The 19,373-nt window shown below is 43.6% G+C and overlaps 2 protein-coding genes across 5 annotated transcripts in view; one reads left to right on the plus strand and one right to left on the minus strand.

Annotated features, from left to right (window-relative positions):
* Window positions 1–5,495, minus strand: part of CCDC148 (coiled-coil domain containing 148) — a 78,260-nt gene extending 72,765 nt beyond the window's left edge. For both annotated transcript variants that reach the window (XM_055719151.1, XM_055719150.1), the window contains exon 1: window positions 5,311–5,495. The gene's annotated coding sequence lies outside the window, so the exon portion shown is untranslated. The remainder of the gene's footprint in view (window positions 1–5,310) is intronic.
* A 185-nt stretch (window positions 5,496–5,680) lies between these two features.
* PKP4 (plakophilin 4) overlaps window positions 5,681–19,373 on the plus strand; it is a 101,443-nt gene continuing 87,750 nt past the window's right edge. For 2 of the 3 annotated variants that reach the window (XM_055718586.1, XM_055718587.1), the window contains exon 1: window positions 5,681–5,819. The gene's annotated coding sequence lies outside the window, so the exon portion shown is untranslated. The remainder of the gene's footprint in view (window positions 5,820–19,373) is intronic. The other variant, XM_055718589.1, reaches the window with a different exon arrangement.

Consider the following 19,373-nt stretch of genomic DNA (forward strand, 5'->3'; position numbering starts at 1 on the left):
GAGAATAACATTTGTCTGCAGCCTGTGAGATAGCAAGCAAGAGGGATAGATAATTCATTATTTAGAAGTTACTGTGGGGTGTTCTGTCAGAAGCATCAGTATCATTTTGTACAGCTTTTGCCAGTTCTGCTAGGTCACATGTGCAGTTACATGCAGGGAAGCATTTGGCACACCTTCACTTTAAATTAACGCATGACATCTGATATCCTACTACAAAACCCAATGCATGCTTGTCTGGGGCCCCTCATTTACAAGCATCAGAAATGTACAGCCCATAAATAAGAATCAATCTTCTTTTTGCATATACAGTCCCTTCGTTGCCTCCTTATTCATAAGGTTCTCTGGATTTCAGTTTGAAATTCTGTATCATACTCAGCTAAGAAAGATTACAATTTAGTAAATTTCCCCAAAATTTTTCTAGGCCTCAAACATGTCCTAGTGAGAAGATGGTTAATATTTTGTTCAGCTTGGGAACTGTAGCAGTCAGTAGGAACTGAGAAGGAGTTTAGCAGGCTTTCACCTGTCCTTGAGCAGATACAAGTACTTGCACTCTCTAGGGCTGGTTTTTTTTTTTTGTTTGTTTGAGGGACTGGGGTGTGTGTGGGTGTATGGGTCTGGGGTGGGTGTGAGTGAGGGGCTTTTGTGCTTTGGTTTGGTGGTGTTTTTTGCGGGGGTAGGAGTGGTGGTTGTTTTATTTGAGCGTGGGTTTTTTGTGGGTCCTTGGTTTCTACAAAAATTACTTAGAAGCTTAGGACCTGAAAACCTACAGAACAGCATGACTGCTAATAACCTTTTCTTTACTGAACATCCCCCTCAGCTTTTCCTCACATCCTCTCACCAAATCATCAATTTGGCTGCTGCCAGGCTGCCCCATTTTGTCAAATGCAGTAATATAGAAGAGCAACCCTGACTTACAAGTGCACGTGTGTGACAAAGCCTGGCTTCACTATTAGCTGGCTTCAGCAGCGAGGCATAGTTAAGGACTCCCCTTCACTGGGCACTTCTTCCTACCCTCTCACTGCAGTATGCTGCCTCCAAACAAAACCCTAACAAAACCACTCATGGAGCCACACTAGAAGCTGAATCAATATATAGGTACAGGATTGTTTTGTTTTGCCAAGAAAACATTACTTTTCTTAAACCTGAATCAACTCAGCTTATGGTCCAATGAACTGTTCCTTACACCTCCATTGTGCTGAAGCAGGGACTCAGGGCAGATCATTTCCCACTGCTACCAAAAGAGAGAAAGAGGACCTCCCCCATTCCCTTTGTACCTAGCTACTTGCAAATGTCTTGGTGCAGGCATTAGAGGCTGCAACAGTGAGCTAGATCAGGAAATTGATCCAACTAAAAAAATAAGAGTGTATGTTGTAGAGAGGTTTCTGGGGAAACCAGATCAGTTTTGTAAACCAGCTCACTGCACAGTTGCACAATCACGTTTGCTGGCACAAGGAAAGCTGGAGAGGTGTCATTACAGGGTAGCATTGTCCTTTTCCATTGCAGCTGGGCTTGAGCCCACTTCAAGTGGGCATGCAATCAGAAGCTCTGTGATCCTGCTGAGCACTTTTGCAGGATCTAGATTCAAATACTCATACCTGATGCTTCAAAGCCATGGGGAAAAAATTATGAAAATGCAAACAACTTGGCAGTATCCAAATAGTTTTCCTCAATACTTTGTTTTCCCACAGGGAGAGCGAAATCTATACCTGTGATAGAGCAGTAATTTTGAATGCCACCATCTGAAACTTAAAATTTCTGTAAAAACCCTTACTGAAATAGCAAAATGTGAGTCCACTACTGCTTCAGAAATAACACCTTCTATTGGGTGCCACACCTCTACAGTTCGACAATAAAAAAAGCAGAAGTTTACTGCTTTTAAAACCAAATGAAATTACAGTTTACAAATTACCCAAAGTCAATTGTAGCATGATTGACTTAGTTGCTGTGACATCAACACAATGGCTTGAAGTTTTGAAACCAAATTGTATGTTTTAACGAGGGGAAGAACCATCTACTAGCCACACATCTAATAATTTCCCCTGTGAACACTGGACAGCTGCTCATTTGTTCAGTTAGCCTTCCATGAGCATCACTGTCTTCTCCCATCATTTTTTTCCCAAACCTCTGTAATTTTAGTACCTGTAAGAGATTACAGATAAAACAGGTAGCACTACATAGTTTCCAGGAGAAAAAAAAAAAAAAAAAAGAGAGACAGAAACAAAGGCAGCACTATTTTTGTGACTGGTATTTATCTTCATAATCCCACATTCCCAAGGACCAAGCCTTGCGTGCCGGCAATTCTCACTTTCTAGCCACGTTGCCTGCGCACTTACATCCAATGATGAAACCTAGGTAATCTTGCAAATAGAAGAATAATCACTAAAATTAAAGATAGGTAAGCCGGTGTTCTGCAAGGACTGTGGGCATCTGTGGAATATATATATATATATATATAAAAAAAAAGACTGAAATGTGGATTAATTTCAGAATAAACAAAGCAGAAAAACATATTAATGAGTTGAAATACTGCAGGAGCACAACAGCAGCAAAATAACCAGCAAATACCCATTAACTAAATTGGTCGTCTAAAAAGCCAGAAAACGAGCACAATATTTTAAGAGATCAGATTTAAGACTCGTAAGAAACCAGGAAGGCTCAGAAGGGAAACATGCCATTAGACTTTTATAAGATTTGTAAACATAATGGAATCAGTGCTTTCCAAATGACACTGAGAATTAAAAAGAAGGATAACTTGCTCTCAAGTCACATCCTGAAGAAGGTGAATAAAAAGAAACAGTACTTGTTTGTTGCTGATCCTAAAATTGATATAACAGTTTAAACACGTATTTGACAAAGGCTACTATCAGCTAATGGAATAAGAAACCTAAAGAATCACTACACCACGCAGCTCTTTGTATTGGATAATTAAAATGGGATGCCTTTCTGTAACATATCTTGTTCCAGTTGGGCTCAATACAGCAATAAATAGGTGGGACTTGATGGCCTGTGATATGCAGCAGTCAAATTAGATAATGTATTGGCTGCCCTGGGTGCCAAAACAAACAAAAAAAGCTATGACTGTATGACTAATACCAGACAGAATGAAATGTTTCTCACTGATAGTCATTCAACATATCTGCAAATATGACAGGATCTCAAAATATTATTTTTAATTCTTTATACTTCTGTTGTGCCAAAACAAACTGGCTCAAGGTCACTTTCTCCTTGCCATTTCTTACCCTCTTCCATTTCGTCCCAGTGGCAAACACTACAATACAGAGAGGCATTGCAACGCATGGCTCTGCAGGGGTAGAGCGCACTTGGAACAGCCTGTTCCTGATACTGTTGAGGGTTACAGCCATCCACCTGGTACCACCCAGAATCTGGACAGCCTAGAGATGGCATTATACCACCTTTCATGACCTGCCAGTAGACTGTGCCTTCCACAGTCACAGCAACATTCAGAAATAGTTCGATTTACCAGGGGAGGCAAATAAGCTCCTTCATTTTCTAAAAGCTGTTATCTGAAGAAGCTAAGCCAATGTAACAATATCCAAATTAAAGGTTAAAACCAGCTGAGACTGATTTGAAGCTGATTTAATTAATCCAGTACACCTTTGGTAGAAGCAACCTAGCAACTAATGAAAGCCATTGCTCTCTCGGGTTCTGTGCTTTCTCCTCCCTTTATTTGAGATCTGCTTACTCTGATTCCACATTTTATTTTTCCTTTTCTCTTGCTTTCCACTCTCATTTGACCCTTCCCCTACTTATTTTATTTTACCCTTGTTATTCTTTGTTTTACTAAGTTTCTGGCTATTATTTCTCTGGATTCCTGTTTCCTATTTCCTAGAAGGAAGTCACCATTCAGGTTTGGTAATATTTTATATCTGCTTAACCTAGTATAAATCGAGATTTTCAGGGCAGTGGGGAATCAAGACCCCTGTTTATACCTGCTAAGTGCTTTCCATTTGGCATATGACTGATCATACTGTAGGACTGCATTAATCCATACAAATGGAAACAAGTATTACAGAGATTTAAAATTATGCCAATAGCCTACATAGCTTCCAGTGCAGCAGATCACATTCCAAGTGGGAAATTAAGAGAAGGGACTATATGACTTCTGAGTTTATAGGTGGACTCGCCATGTTCTGCTACTCCCTACTTTTTACTTGCGAGTTCCTTTCTGAAAACAGAGGGTAAGGACACAGTTCTACTTGCAGCGTACATATCAACTAAACCACATCAAAGTTTTCACATGTCCTTATACTAAGATAAAAATATGGTGCATGCCATTGCACACCAAACTGGAAAACTAATCTGGATAGAAAAAATACAATAAAAATGCAAGTAGTATTTTCACGGTTATTTTTAAGCAGGATTCCTGCACAGTCTGCATCAATGCAACAGGGCAAAGGGTTGAATAAGTCATCCTTTTAAGAGAGCAAGAGCTGCTCACTGAACTACACCCCAAATACAAGTCTGCCTACAGGAGACTATCTGGAGCCTTCTCAGCATGCCAGATGAGTATCAGGAAAAGTATAAGACAAAACCGCAACAGAGTTAAACGAGAATACTCGCACTTCTGGGCGGATTCAAGTGGCTGTTTAGTCTTCGCTTCTTTTAGCCGTTTACCGCATCACCATCACATTAGACAGTGAAGCCGTGCGTGTCCTATCGTAGCTGTAACAGCAGGGAGGGCTGGGAGGAGAGGAAGGAAACAGCATCAGTCAGAAAACCCTGAGAAACAGGGCGAGTCTGGGACAGTCAGATAACTCAGAAGATCAAGAATGTAACACACACGCCCTCTCACCCAAACACTATTTTAAGCGTTTCATGGTATCTTCAGGTATATTAACTTCACTTTTTTCTCAGTCTGTAATTCTCTATGCCACGGTTAGGCCAGCACTAGAACCTTCAAAGCGGTAAGAGTTGGAAGCAATACAGAAAGTATTTCTCGTGCCTTTCACAAACACCTTGACCTCATCCGTCGGGGCCGAGCAGACTAAGGGCCGCACGCCGGGCCGGGCTGCCCGCCCTGCCGGTACCGCGGGCCTCCAGCCCCTGGCTCCTGCCAGAACCGGAGCGCCCCAGCCGAGACCAGCCCTGACCCTGCAGCGGCAATGCCGACGGCTTCCAGGGCCGCCCTCCACGGGGCAGGGGGCACCCCCGCGGCGGCCCGCCTCGCCGAGAGAGCCCGGCCGGCAACGAGGGGGCGAACATCCCCGGCGGGCACCCCCACGGCCGCCATTTTGCAACCGGTTGCTGCAGCCACCTGCGCGCCGCCCGCTCCCGCGCCCGGACACTCACCGCGAGGAGGCCGGCGGGCTCCGCAGTGGCACCGGAGGAGCCTCTCGCCCCAGCGGCCTCGCCCACGCAGGCGGCCGCACCCTGCGGGCGCCCCCGCCTCCAGCCACCTCGGGCGCGGTGCGGGACCGCCGCGTCCCTCGGCGGGCCGCTCCCACTGGCCCGGCCCGTCCCCCGCCCGCCGCTGCACCGCGCTGAAGGAACGGCTGCGCCTTCCTCTCGGCATCGGTAACCGTAGCAACCTCAAGTCGCGCCGCCATTGGCAGGTTTCACACGAGGCCGTAGCCAATGCAACGCCGCTCTGTGCCGCGCCTGGCCAATGGGCGCGGGCGCAGGGCAGGGCGCTGCACTGACGTCGCGAGCGGGGCGGAGCAGGGCCAGCGGAGCGGGCGGCGGGGCTCGGCGGCGCCGGCGCCACCACCGCCACCATGGAGACCCCGGGCTAGGGCCTGCCGCGGCCCGCCGGCGCGTTGAGCGGGGCCGGCCGCTCCCCCGCCGCCTCCCTCCGCGCGGTGAGTGGGTGAGGGCCGGGGGAGGCCGCGGGCTGGCAGGTAGGGGCGCGGCGCGGGCGGGCGGCAGAGGCAGCGGAGTCCGCCCGGGGCAAGCGGGGCTGAGGAGCCGCCGCCTCGCGCGGACCCGCGCCCGGCCCGCCTGCGCCGAGCGCCTTCCGCGCGGGCGGAGCACGCCATGCCCTCCGTGCCGCCCGCCCGGGCCCTGCGGGCGGAGATGCCGCCGCCCGGCCCCTGCCCCGGGCTCCGCGTCAGGCAGCCGGGCGGCGGAGCGCGGGCGCCACGGGGGCAGGTGCGGTCGGGCCGGGCCGGGGAAGCCCCGCGGCGGCCGGGGGCGCGGAGCCTGGGCCCGCCGCCTCCCTGCCGGCTTCCCGCGGGCCGAGCTGGCGGCGGATGCGCAGCCCGCGGGCGCGTCGGAGGGCGCCGTCTGCGCGGGGCGGTGCGCGGCGCCGCGGCCAGGAGCGGGCAGCCGGTGGCCGGGAGCCGTCGCGGGCTGAGCTGGGCCGCCCCCCCGGAGCGTGTCCCCCGCAGCCGGGCCATGACGGTGGCCGGGAGCGGGCTGCAGCGGGCACCCTGCTTCCCCGCAGCTGCCTGCCTCGTGTCCCCGTTCTGCCTGTCTCCGCGCTCCCCGGACGCGGTTTAAATGCGCGATTTAATTTGCTGTGTTAACCTTAGCGTGACCGCTAAACTTCGCATGGCGTGCGCGGGCCGGGCGGGGGGAGCCGGCTGGGGAGCCCTGCCCGCGCAGCGGCAGCACGGGCGGTGCAGCCGGGAACTTTCCGCGGGTTTTCTTCCCTTCCCCTCCCCGATCAAACCCAGTCGGACAAGCGGCCGGAGAGCGGCGCCCCGTGCCTGTCCCGGGGTGCCAGGCGGTGGCCGGGCCCAGGGGGCAGCCGGCCCGCCCGCCACTCTGCAGTGGCCGGGGTCAGCGCGGCGCAGCCGTGGGTGCGCGGTGCCCAGTGCAGTGCCTGAGGCCGGGACAGCTGGGGAGTGAGGACTCGGGAGAATGAAATTAATACTGACACTGAACCTGGGCTGTTTCAGGAAAAGCCTGCGTTGCTGTGAGTGTAGCTTGCGCGGAAGGTACAAGTAGCAAACGCCACAGAATACCACAGCTGAGGAATCGAGCCCTCTCTGGTCCTTTTCCCCTCCCAGCTGACGCTTCAGAGTGCATCAATATTTGACTAAAGGAGAGCTCTCTGTGTTTCTAAAGCGCTTGTGTTTGGCCCGTAGACCTTTGTACTTTTTTTTTTTTAATAACCTTCTGCTCCATGTTAATTTTACATTAGTCATTGCTTCAAGATGTGACTATTTCAAGGAAAAGGTGTGGTTGGAGTTGCACCAGTAATGTTTCATTGACTAGCTTTTCAGTTTCTTCAGCAGTCTTATTTTTTGATAACTTGAAGTTCAGAGATTAGGAGAAGGATACCAACATTTTTCTTCTTTAACTAATACCTGGACTTCTGAGGTAAACACTAAATAATATGTTCCCTGAGATAAAAGTATGGGAACTTGCTTGACCATCATGTTTAAAATGGGAGTGTGTTTTGGGGCAGAAGCTTGTTGACCCTGACATGCTGTATCTCTGTTAAATATTACATACAACTTTGCATACTAATAAATGTAACCTGGCTGTGAAAAAACAGGTTGCAATAACTTTCTCCTATTGTTCACATTGCTTGTAGAGTGCTAGCTTGCTACTGAAATAAGTTGCTAATATTTTTAATTAAGGCAGCTGATGTTTTTTTTCCAGTAAAAATGATGTCTTTTTTCCTTTCATCATGTTAAATGTGGAGGATAAGTAGCAGTAATAATAATGAAAATTCTGCTATAACGCAGAATTGGATCAGGTTTTGTGAGAAAGTGGTCTTATATAAGATGGGACATTTTTTTTCCAATTTTTGTTAAAATGTTGACAATATAATGCACCTTTTGGTGTCTGCTTTTTTTAATAGTAATGCAGGATCCTTTTTTAGTGAACAGATTAATTCAGTCACATAATATGTTACTTTTATAGCAGCTTCATGTACTAGCAAAATAGCATCTATGATGCATTTTGGGGTATTTTTTGAATTGAATGATAGCATATGCTATATAAAAATAATAGTAATCTTAATTAGTAAGCTGCATCATGTGTTTAGTACAGGAAATTTGCATGCATTGTGTGGGAAGCCCCAGTGGAAGAAACACTGCATGTTAACAAAACAGGAAACATAAATAAGAACTTTATGTATTTCTGCTTCACTTTAAATGCATTTAAATAATCTACATATAACAGATGAAAGGCTAAAGCAGGTCTAAAAGACAGAGCTCTGTGAGTACTGTCCTAATTTTGTTACTTTTTTTTTTACTTAATTGTGATGCTGAAAATGATCAAGTTCTGCAAACATTTATCTGATTTTGGTGCAAGAAACTACTGACTAGTTCAGGGATCTCAGTGAGCTTAATGAAGTTTTTGTAAGTGTAATCAAGAGTAACTGGGCTTATTAACAAAACATAGTTTTTGTAATATGGTATAGAAAAGACTGCTAAGAAGCAAGCAGAACTTGCGGTACTTGTCTGGAAAAAATTAGCGATGAGCCTGTTATCAGGTATACTTGGTATTGCTCTCCTTTACTTTCTGACTATTTTCAATTTAATCAGTGGGTCTAGGTTAAAATTGGATCACTCTGTATGAGAAGCTGCACCCTTTTGAAGCTATTTACAAATTGGTTTAACAGTGCAGACCCCATAAGAAGAGGGGCTTTGAGAAACAGTACTTAAGGTTCTAGCTGTCTGTTGTGTCCTGGGAGGTTGTTCTGCGGGGCAGCCTGCCCGTGCCTTGGGTGCTTAGCCTGGTCCTCTACTGCGGGCGCGCAGAAGCAGCGTGCCCGAGGCTGCTGGGCGCCTGTGTCCAGACCGGGGACTTCATTCGCCAGGGCTTGATGGGAAGCAACTTGCAAGAGGTGCTGCAGAAAGAACGTGTTTTTCCATCTTCTATACAAAGCGTGTGAATGTCTCCGGAGTAACTCGTGTTGGTGGGGGTTCAAAATAGTGGATTTTTCAGAAATTTTTATTTGGTTTGTGTGATGTGGGTTTTTTTCTGTGGTGAAAATAAACTGCAAATCATTATGAATATGGCATGTGCTGTCACTCCAAAAGTAAACTGAACTGATTCAAACTTTACCAATTAGGGAGGAAAAAAAAATAATTATTTGAGCTAGCAGAGCTTTATGTGCAAGTCAGTAGAAAGCTGGACTGGAAACTAGAATTTTGGGCATGGCTTGTAAATACTGCTTGCTACTGTTCCTATCTTGACTGCAAATATTGCTGATAATAAGGCAGTTCAAATACTTGTTAAGATGGAGAGTAAATAGGTAACAACACTTGAGCACAGAATCAAAGCCTGTGGTAACAGCCCTTCCTGCTTCAAGCTGCACGGGGCCCTGGCAGCAGAGCCACGCTTAACAAAAGGTGAGCTCCAAACTCAGCTGGAGGGACTGCCAGCACGGAGCGGTTCTCTGGGCATGCTTGGCAGCTTTTCTGATTCTCAGCTGCTTTTCCTAAGGCCTGTGATAGGTCCTGGTTCAGACCTTGGGTAACTTGACGTGTTCTTTTTATCCAAACGGAATACTCATTTATTCTGCTTGGGGAAGGTTTGCAGAGGGAGGGAGGAGGTGGATGAGAATAGCCAAAACCAGCCTCTGGTGACCTCCCCAAAACTTTTGCTTGCACGGAAGAAAATTGCAGCTTCTTGTCAGTTAAAATCTGCATCTGGCCGCAGTGTTGGGACCTTTGCTCCTTTCCCACTCACTACCTCTTTCCCTCTCCACTCGTAGTACCTTGCTGCTTTTTCTTCCAAGGCAGAGGAGACGCACGTGTATTGCAGGAGGAAGCAAGGACTCCTTCAGATTTGCAGTGGATTAGTTTGTTTATTTTTTAATGATTAAATCCCCAACGCTATCAGTAATGGGAAAAGGCTGAAGGAGAAAGCTCTTTGAATGGCATCTTGCAGAGGTTCCCTTGTTCTCCAAGCCACTGAAAGGCAGGAGGATGTGCCTCTGGTCCGGCTGTGCTCTGCAGCAGGGCAGGCGTGTGGCCAGGGTCAGGGAGGTGACTCCAGCACAAGCTTGCCCTCCGTTCGGGTTCGGCTCCATGAGTCAGCCCTCGGCTTCCTGGAGAGCAGCGCGGGGCGCTGGAGCAGGCGGAGCAGGGCTCTGAACCAGCTCAGCCCGTTTGCTCCTGCCCTCCCGTTTCTCCTCTGGAGTCAGCAGCGAGCGGCTTCGCTCACAGCGGTCTGGGGGATTGCTGTAGCTGTCCATGACTTGCTGGTCCTTTTTGTTGCATCCCACACTTGCAGGCAAATGAAGGCAACATTGCTGTGGGAAAAGTTAGGAAAAAATCCATTCTTAGTGTTTTTCAGTATTTTTAAACAAGATCTTCATATTACTGCATTTTTAAGATACTGTGGTTACAGAAGAAAAATAAATTACAATTTTTCTCCAAAACGTGTCCATCACCACCTCTTATAGATCTTCCCCTTCCTTCTTTAATTTGCCTAGCATTTTACAAAGCTCTTACCTAGCACGAGAAATTGAAGGCCAGTTAAATTCCTGTTTAGCGGCTTTTAAAAATAATTTTAACTATGCCTTTATTTTAGTGGGGAAAATAAAACTGTGAGTTATTACTTCATTTGAGAGCGATTGATCCATTCTTCAAGGAATAATTAAAACCAAGACTTCTTCCCCTCCCCCCCCCCATGTAGTGCAGCCTTTTGCTTATAAAGACTTGTGATATAAAAGACTTCAGTTCTAACTGAAACGTTGTGGGGTTTTGTGACCCTTAAATCAACATTATAGCTAATCTAATATTCTGATTGGTATTGTGATTAATTTGTTATTGAAGAGTAAAAAAGGAATCTATTGTAAATCCTTTGAAGTTACACAAGCTGAAACTTGCTTTCTGCATCACAGCTCAATGGGGGGATTTTTAATGTATTTACTGTTTATGCAACTGTGGGGTGGTAATTGTGGGCAGTGAATAAAATTAACCCTTTAGCTATTGGATCTGCAAAGCAGATGGTTTATAGATATTGTTTAGGTTGTATAAGTAGCTAGCCTTTATTGTTTGTTGAATTCATAAATAGGAGTTTAGAGCGCCAGGTCCCCGTTCCCATATGAGTGAGGTTCATCTTGGAGCAGTAGGTGGGAAAGCTCTGGTGGGGTTCATGTGTCTGGAGGGTACTCATGCTAGCTGGCAGCAGGACAAATGCAACAAGAGTGGCTTTGCTCAGCATTGGTTTGGTCCAGTAAACATCCTCAGTTCAGCTGGAGAAGTTTCCAGAGGCAGTAGGAGCCAGGGGGAGAGTGCCCTGGGAGGGAGGTGAAGGGGCTGAAGGCCAGAAGGTAGGAGCAGTTTTTCTAGCACCAGGCAGGGTAAGAAGTGGGAGAGACCTGGAGACCAAGTGAGGAAAAGGGGTTGCTGCAGCATATGGTGCCAGACGTAGTCTTTTCTTAAATGAGGTTCTGCTGTAAGGGAACAGGGAAGAAGCATTAGAAAAATTCTGGATTTCCCTTCATTTGCATGGCTGCCAAAAACTTTTCCTCACTACACATTCTTAACAAAACCTCCTTATGGTATGTATGTGGTGTGGAAAGCCTTAGGCTATCACCTGTGCTATACTTCCAATGTTTTTTAAATAAATTTACTGAAAAGCATTTGCATTACGCACATCCATGTTGAAAGCATCTAATCTACATCTCAATTTACTTTAAATGATTTAACTTAGACCATCTCTACTGGAACTGTAATGTGAAGGGGAGATTTTCTGCTTTGTGGGTTTCTGTCCCCTTCCCACCCAGGAAGGTGGCGGCAGGCAATGCACCCATAGTGCTCCAAAAGGGAAGCTTTTTCAGTTCCAAAAACATGTTCTTCATTGTCTTGTATTGGCAGAATTTTCTGTTACTGTATAACACGTGACTTGAGTACTTGTGCATTTGTTACCATGAAGGTCAATCCAGTTGGTCAAAACTAGTAAGTCTTCGTTGTTCCTGTTAGCCTGTTTCTGTGCAGTACGGTTCAGGAAAGCTTTCTCATGGGTTGGGACATAGCAGGTATGCGGCTGGGGCAGCTGCAGATCCCCGCTTTCTTTGAGGCATCATTCGGAAACTGTTGGTTGCTGATACAGTATAAGCACAGTATACAAGTTCCCAGATATTTCTTCCTGGATGGATTTGTGCATATAATGCTAGTAGTGATATATGTTACCTACTATGCTGAAATTCAATACAGTATCTCCACTTAGAATTAACTCTTATACTTTGTAGTGACAGATTTTGTACCAATTCCAGTTTTTTTAAAAAATAAAAATTCACTGATATCTGAAACAATTTCAGACAAACTATAACTCCTTACCTTCCATGTCAGTGTGACGTGCCTTAAAAATGAAGTGTTTCATGTCTTCCACAAAACCAAGATGATGCATGTAATGCAGCTGATTTCAAGGGATTCTGGACAAGTGAAGGGCTGGAGTGTTAATAGAAGAAACTCTGTGTACAGATGGTGTTTGTGTGACACTGTTCACTGGTTGTCTTTTGCAGATTCCTACTCAAGTTTTGCGTGGTATATAAACGGAGACAGATCTTAAAGAGTTTATGTTTTCATCTTATTTTTATTTAAAAGCAAAATTGCTAGATTTTGTTGTTAAGACAACAGTATCACAATGATAGCATATTATGGAAGGAGATGTCATTTATACTGTGATAGTGCCTAAACTCCAAATTGATGTGCCCTTCTGTGAGGTAGAGGGAAATCCATGCTTTGTAGAGCTTACAGACAAAAAGGCAAAACTTAAGCGGATAGATGAAGCGAGTGGAGGAGAAGACGTTGAGAACATGGCTTCCTGAATGCAGACCTTCATCCAGGGTGCTTGTGATCCTGTGTAATGCTGCCGCCTTGGTCTGTACTATCTGATACAGCCTTAATCGAAGATACACCAGCAGAATTTGCCATCTGTTGCTGCTCCATATCCTTCATATCAAGCTTTGTCCTCATAACTAATGTGGTGAAAATAACCAGTGCTATATTTTAGCTGAAATAGAAAATATTGGCATGTGAGATGACTGATACAATACATCACTTGTTTCTGGGAGCGGGTTTATACTTCAAACAAGAGATGAAAAAACATTGAACCCAGAAATGGTAGATTGGCTCATAGATCTGTGAGATGTGTCTGTTTGCTCCGTGCTATTTGGACGACCCAACAAAGAAAGAAAACATAGTGATTTTCTTAGTTTTGCCATTGCTTCTTAACATAAATCACAGCAGCAGCATACACTGAGACTTCTGGGATTTCATTGTAATTAAACACGTTTTTTTCCAGAAGATACTTTTAAACATCATTATTTAGAATTCTTTACAGAATAGAAACTGACACACAAACTTACAGTGATTCAAAGAGTTGACATTTTTTAAGGAAGTTCTAGTAGAGAACACTGCCTACTATGGGATGCTTTTTTGTTCAGGCTGATGTAATTGGTCTTCCAATACTGAGAGAGGGTTTTTTTTAATGTTGCTGTACCACAGAGGTTGTTTTTAAGCAACACAAAAAACTCGCCAAGTCATGTACTGACACTGAAATAAAAAATAACTCCCCCCCCTACAAAAGAAGCCCACTCAAAACCAACAAAAAACCATGAAACAAACAACAAAAAACCCCACTCCAAATATTTTCAGTAACTTGAAATACATTGAATTAGGCAGAATTCCTGAATACGAAATTAATTTGTCTGATGAGCTATAGAGTATTGTTTTGGCCAACCCTGAGTTCTTAGAAAGGAGCAGGAAGACTGTCCTTCAGTCAGTTGCTCCTGCACTAAGAAAGGCTGAAAATTTACTCACAGAGTATAGGAAGGTAACACTTTTTATGAAACAATATATTTATTGGTATGCATAATGACTAGGAGGTTCTATACCTTTTTTAGCATAATAGATGTAAAAGAGGGTACCTTAAATCACAACTTGCCTGCTTTTAGGAAGTGTGTAGTTCATCAGCTTTAGAAAGCCTTGACTTATTTGAGCAAATGCTGTTTTAGTGGTAAAGTTCATTGTATTATTTTATATCATATTATTAAATTGTCTTTATTACTAATATATTAATTTATTCTATCATATTTATATTTTTATGTTTCAGAAGGACTGAAATTTGAAGTGGAAAAGGAAGTTACAATTATCTTTTTTGTTTTAGATAGTAAAGGTATCTTAAGTTATTGCAATTTTTCCAGAGTTTTCCTTCTTTCTCCCTTCATCTCAAAGCATCACAGGCGTCATATTACAACAAACAAGAATAGTTTATTATGGTAGTATTACAAGTAATTTTTGTTACAGAAAGTTGAAAGTAATGCTAAATTTATGTATAGCATTGCAAACTGTGTGATGCTATTTTCACATGTTCAGATTTTAACAGTTTCAGTAAGACCATCTGATTAAAAGTTCATTTATTAGTCCTGTGTGCGCATCTTTGCAGAATAGAACAGCTGATGGAAAAAATGTTGGGTTGGTAGATGAGTTAATCTGCATGCAACTTTGATGTCAGGATACATCACTACAACTAATAAAAGTATTGTGTTGTCATCAGTAGAAACATTTCGGCAGCGTTCTGTAGCAAGTTGGTTGTAAGTGGTTGTTTTGGTTGCTTTGAAGAACACCTGGGAGTCCTCAACTTCTCAGTGTTGTTTGGAGCTTTTTTCCCCAGTATTTACTAATGAATGTCTTTCTGAATTGATTGTTCTCAAACTTGTATGTTATGATTGAGCATTGTGAAAACCAAGTATCTTGCTATGCAGATGCTTTCAGCATTTTGAGGCGTAAACACAATCTTTTCCTTGTGAATGGAAGCTGAGAGTGGTCATGCTTTAGGAGAATGTCCCGGTACGAAAGCTTATGACAGCATCTCCTTTAGCCATGTTTTCTTACCCGAGTAGCAGCTCATAAATTCTTCAACTTACAGGACAACAGCCAATCACGTTCTTGTATAGAATTTTTTTCTTACAAAATGAAGAGCTACTAACACTAAGTAGGTAACTTCTTCGCTATTTCATGCTTCTCTTGGAGCTTGGAATTGGTTCTATATTATCCTAGGCAAATCTTTTTCCTCCAGGTTCACTGGAACAAGCAAGCAGTTCGTAAAAGTGTGTTACTGTTGTCTACGTGGCAAAGAGCCACCTGCCCGCCTAGGGTTTTCTTTCACAATATGTGGCGTGTCTGTCTCGCTTCAAAGTCTTTAGATGGGCAAACTTAAACATGTTGGAGGAAGGGGAGACAGGCTATACTACTGCGTGAGCTCCAGCTCTGCTCTCTCCCTCCTTGCCTGGGATCTTACAGAGGCTGCCTCAGCTTCGCTGTAACTGAAAAATAGCCTGTAGCTGACTGAAATGATTTACATGTTGCACAGAATTATAGCCAGGCTAGAGATTTTTATCTTGCATGCAGAAATGCTTTCTAATCCTAGAAATTCAACTGTGGTGTGTCCTTTTCCCCTCAGTATGAATAAACATGAAGTGTGAAATCTCTGCAGTGTTCTACTAACATTCATTAACTAATTAACAACCAACTACAGAGCCTCTGCTCTGGCAATTCATAACAGCCTCAAATGGGAGGAGAGCAAAGTGTTTAGTTATCACAACTACACATGTTCTTAACTTTCTTAATTTTTGTAACTTTTATTTTTTCAATCCTCCTATTCTACTGCTGTCTTTTATATTTGCATTTGTCAATAGGCTTTATAATTTCTTAAACCGAGGTATCAGGTAAAAAACCTTACAGAAGAGTATAGTCTATTGGAATTCAAAACTATTAAGTTTGCTTGGCCTGTATTTCAGAATCCAGTTTTGGTTCCAGACAACAGATTAATAACTACTGTTCTTCAGCATCTTTTGTTGCAAGAATTTGGCACTTCTGTTTAAAGGTCTTAAAAGAAGATACTTGACAGAATGGGGGGTGGGGGGGGGGTGGGGAACAACGAACCTGGGAAACAACTAATACTCTGTGTTACTTCAAAATAGTTCTCTTACACAGCTTATAAAAAGATATTGCAAACTGAGACTTTTTATCTGCTTTACCAATAAATTCTTGTAATTCAGCTGAGTCCAGTAATTCAAGATTGGAAGCTGTCTTGTTTGTAGAGCCAACTTGTTTCGTTGTGGTGACTGGGAGAGAAACCCAGGGTACAGAACTGCTTACGTCTGTGGTCCTTTTTTTCCTTGATCATCTGCTGTAAGCCATCAGCAGTCAGGATTACCATGGTAGGTGAATCTCTAGTCTGATGCACTGTAGCTCATCTGAAGTTCTTACGGGCAGCTGGATTTACTACATGCATTTGATATTTGGACTTTTTCAGTCTCTGTTTGGAACAGGACAATCCAAGCTGAAGCAATGCTTTATAACTGAGGATATGCTGATTTTGGTAGTGTAATGCTTTCTTATATTTAATGATTTTAATAATCTGTTACATAGTGCACAGAGTGAGCAGGTCTCCTTGCAGTAGTTTTGGTGACTTAGTTTGCTTTTCAAAGGACCTTACTGGCAGACAGTCTTGTATGGTCCAAAGTTTAGACTTCTTTCCAGTGTGGTTTTTTTATTACGAATGTGAAGCAGTTTTGTGTGATGTTCCCTCATGATGTAATGTGTTAAATTTGTAAGACTTATGACTTCATAGGTGTGCAAACACAAACTGCACCTTTTCAGTTTTAAGTGCACATTAGCTTTCCACCAATCTTTTCTTTGAAGGCAAGGCTAGCGTACTATATAATTAATCTTGTCTGGTATGCTGGAAGTGGACCTAGTAATGCTGGATGACGTGGTGCTACTGCCTGACTTCACTTCTGTTCTCCCTTCTTTACCTCGAAGCATGTGTTAGGAGATGCAGTGACTGTGCCTCTCATCTGGCCCAGTCCAAGGCCATTTCTTCGTCTAGGTGAAAGTATGGCTGTCAGACTTCCCGCAGTATAGGATTTATGTGTAGACGTGCATGTTATCTTCAAATAGAATGATGGTTGACATGTGCAGATTTACTTGGATAGGAGACATTCAGCATCTCCCCAAAGTTAGTTATCATTTATCATGACATGACTACGGTGTGTAGATTTTCTCCTATGCTACTAATTTTGGAATGGTTAGAGCAGCTATGGCCTTGACCACCTTGACTAGCTCTAAACTGGACAGGATCAGATCCCCATTTAATCCCAGGTGAACTTAAAGCAAAATGCTGTCTCATTATAAAACTAGCAGAGGGAGATGCAGTGTCTTGAGCTAATTGTTTTCACATGCCTATTTGTACCTTTAAACATGGTGGAACTCGAACGTATGATTCTAAACATCCTATGGATGTCCAGATGTACTTGGTGGTGTTAGAGTGCTATGGGTGAATGCTAAATGTAGTAATAGCTTTGATTAATAATAAATTCAGCTACTGTATGAAGATATTGTCTATATTTCATTCAAGAGCCGTAATTGAAATGGCCCTACCACAGAAGGAAAGCAAGCAAATCACCTTGATTTGACCATAACATTTTCCAGTTGAAGAGATGCCAGCAGGATATGAATCAAAACAGTACTGACTGTAAACACATGCCAGAGGATCTTGCTACTCTCTGCTGTTTTAATTGTGTGACTGAAGTACTGACTTTCCTTATGATAGGTATGCTTTTATTCGTATAAATAAGAAAAAATAAATTGGGTATACCAGTATGATAGGAATCCACTCTAAGGATCCTAACAGCACAGTTACTGCATTGAAGAAAACAGCCACCAGTAATTCTGTTCTCAAGTGATATATTCAGTATATGTTTTTCACTTTTCCAAGGTGTTCACTGAGAAATTTCCTGATTTTATAGTCAGAGAGATAAATTTCATTATGGTCATTTAAGACCTGTTTGTTCTGCACTCAAATGTCTCCTTATCCTCATTTTTACCCCCAAGTATTTAGAAAAAACAAGATCTTCTCAGTCTGTTTTGTAACGTTTCTGTCTGTCAAAAAGGTTTGGTCCCTTTTATCATCATGACAGCCTCTGAACTCAGACCAGCCCAACAAGCAGCAGATGTGAGGAACAAGACCTGTGCCAGACATGGGTTAGCCTGTACTTCATTCTCATGGAAGCAATGCTTCAGAGTCTCTGTGGGAAATGTGTTTGTGATATATTCTGCAAGGGCACGTGCCATTATATTGGCCATCTCACAGGAACAGCTAGTGAGTCCATGTTCTTTTCACCAGTCACTTCTGCGTGATGACCTTACTGTCTGTCACAGAAACTCATTGGTCACTACCTGTGGCTGGGTAACTGCAGCAGGATTAATTCTTCAAGGTCTTCCATAATAACATGCCCCCTTAATGCCCCAAGCCCCTCTTGCCTGCCAAAGCCCCCACAAATTTGGAAGACATGCAAAGACCTGTTGTTTAAAACATGATCAGTTGCAAGGAGTTCCTGGTGGAGAAACTTCTTTCTAGATGGAGCTTCTCATTAATGCTACATTTTTGTCTTCCTTCCCATAAACAGGCTGAATACATAATTGTGATCTTTCGAAAATAGAAACGGTGTTTGGCTTATTCTGTCTTAGGTACCTGGTGGCAGTGTATTACCTGATAGTATTTTCTCTACAGGCAAATGTTTTTGTTGTTCTTGGAATTTATTTGCTGCTTTAGCAGGTCTGTTTGGCTTGATTGTCTGTAACTTTCACATAATACCATCATTACTGGACTTGGAAAACAACAGTTCTCAAATCTCACGGACGTATGGATTTCTCCTCTCCCCTTAGGGTGCTCTATATTTCTGCTTGTATCACTTTTAAAAGTAGGTCTGCTTCACAGATAAGTGGTTCTGTGTTGGCTTGGATGTATGTTGCATGCTTGTGTGTGTCATCCCTTCCACCACTTAGGGTAACGCTTTGGATGGTGTTTGGTAGCACTAGCATTAGACAGCTCTGCTGGGCTCAGCTGGTTGATTTCACCACATTTCCTATTTCATAAGAATTTTCTTCTCAAATCAATGACTTCAGTTATAGGTCTGTCTAGTTGAATTATCCTTCCATGTAAAATTTAAATCATCCATAACAATGTGCTCTGTGGCTATTTTGGCAACTGATTTTTCTTCTGTCATTTCATGCTGGAGTTTGTTGTGTGAGTAATCTTTCTTGTTGGTCTGATTGCTCTTTCGTCACCGTATCTGTGGAATGAATACCTGTGCCAGACCATTGTGATGATTATTCATACATCGATCAGTGTCTAGAAAAGCTAGCTACCTGTTTGTCCAGTGGTATTTGTCTCTAATAGAGCTTCCACACCAAAGTTTGAGTGGCCACTACTAGCAGGTATCTCTTCTCTACTGTTGGAGATGCACTGAAAGCATTAATGGTTATGCTGTAAACTCTGCTTTTTCACATGAAGGAGCACCAGTTACAGAAATGAAGAGTCTCCGAAGAAATGACCTCTCTGAATTTGAAAGCTGGTAACATGACTACTCCTGTCTTTTGAATTTTGCTGTGGTCAGTGGGTCTTACAGTTCACCAGTGGATTAAATTTATAAC

Source organism: Falco cherrug, chromosome 8 (assembly GCF_023634085.1).
Source record: "Falco cherrug isolate bFalChe1 chromosome 8, bFalChe1.pri, whole genome shotgun sequence".
NCBI lineage: Eukaryota > Metazoa > Chordata > Aves > Falconiformes > Falconidae > Falco > Falco cherrug.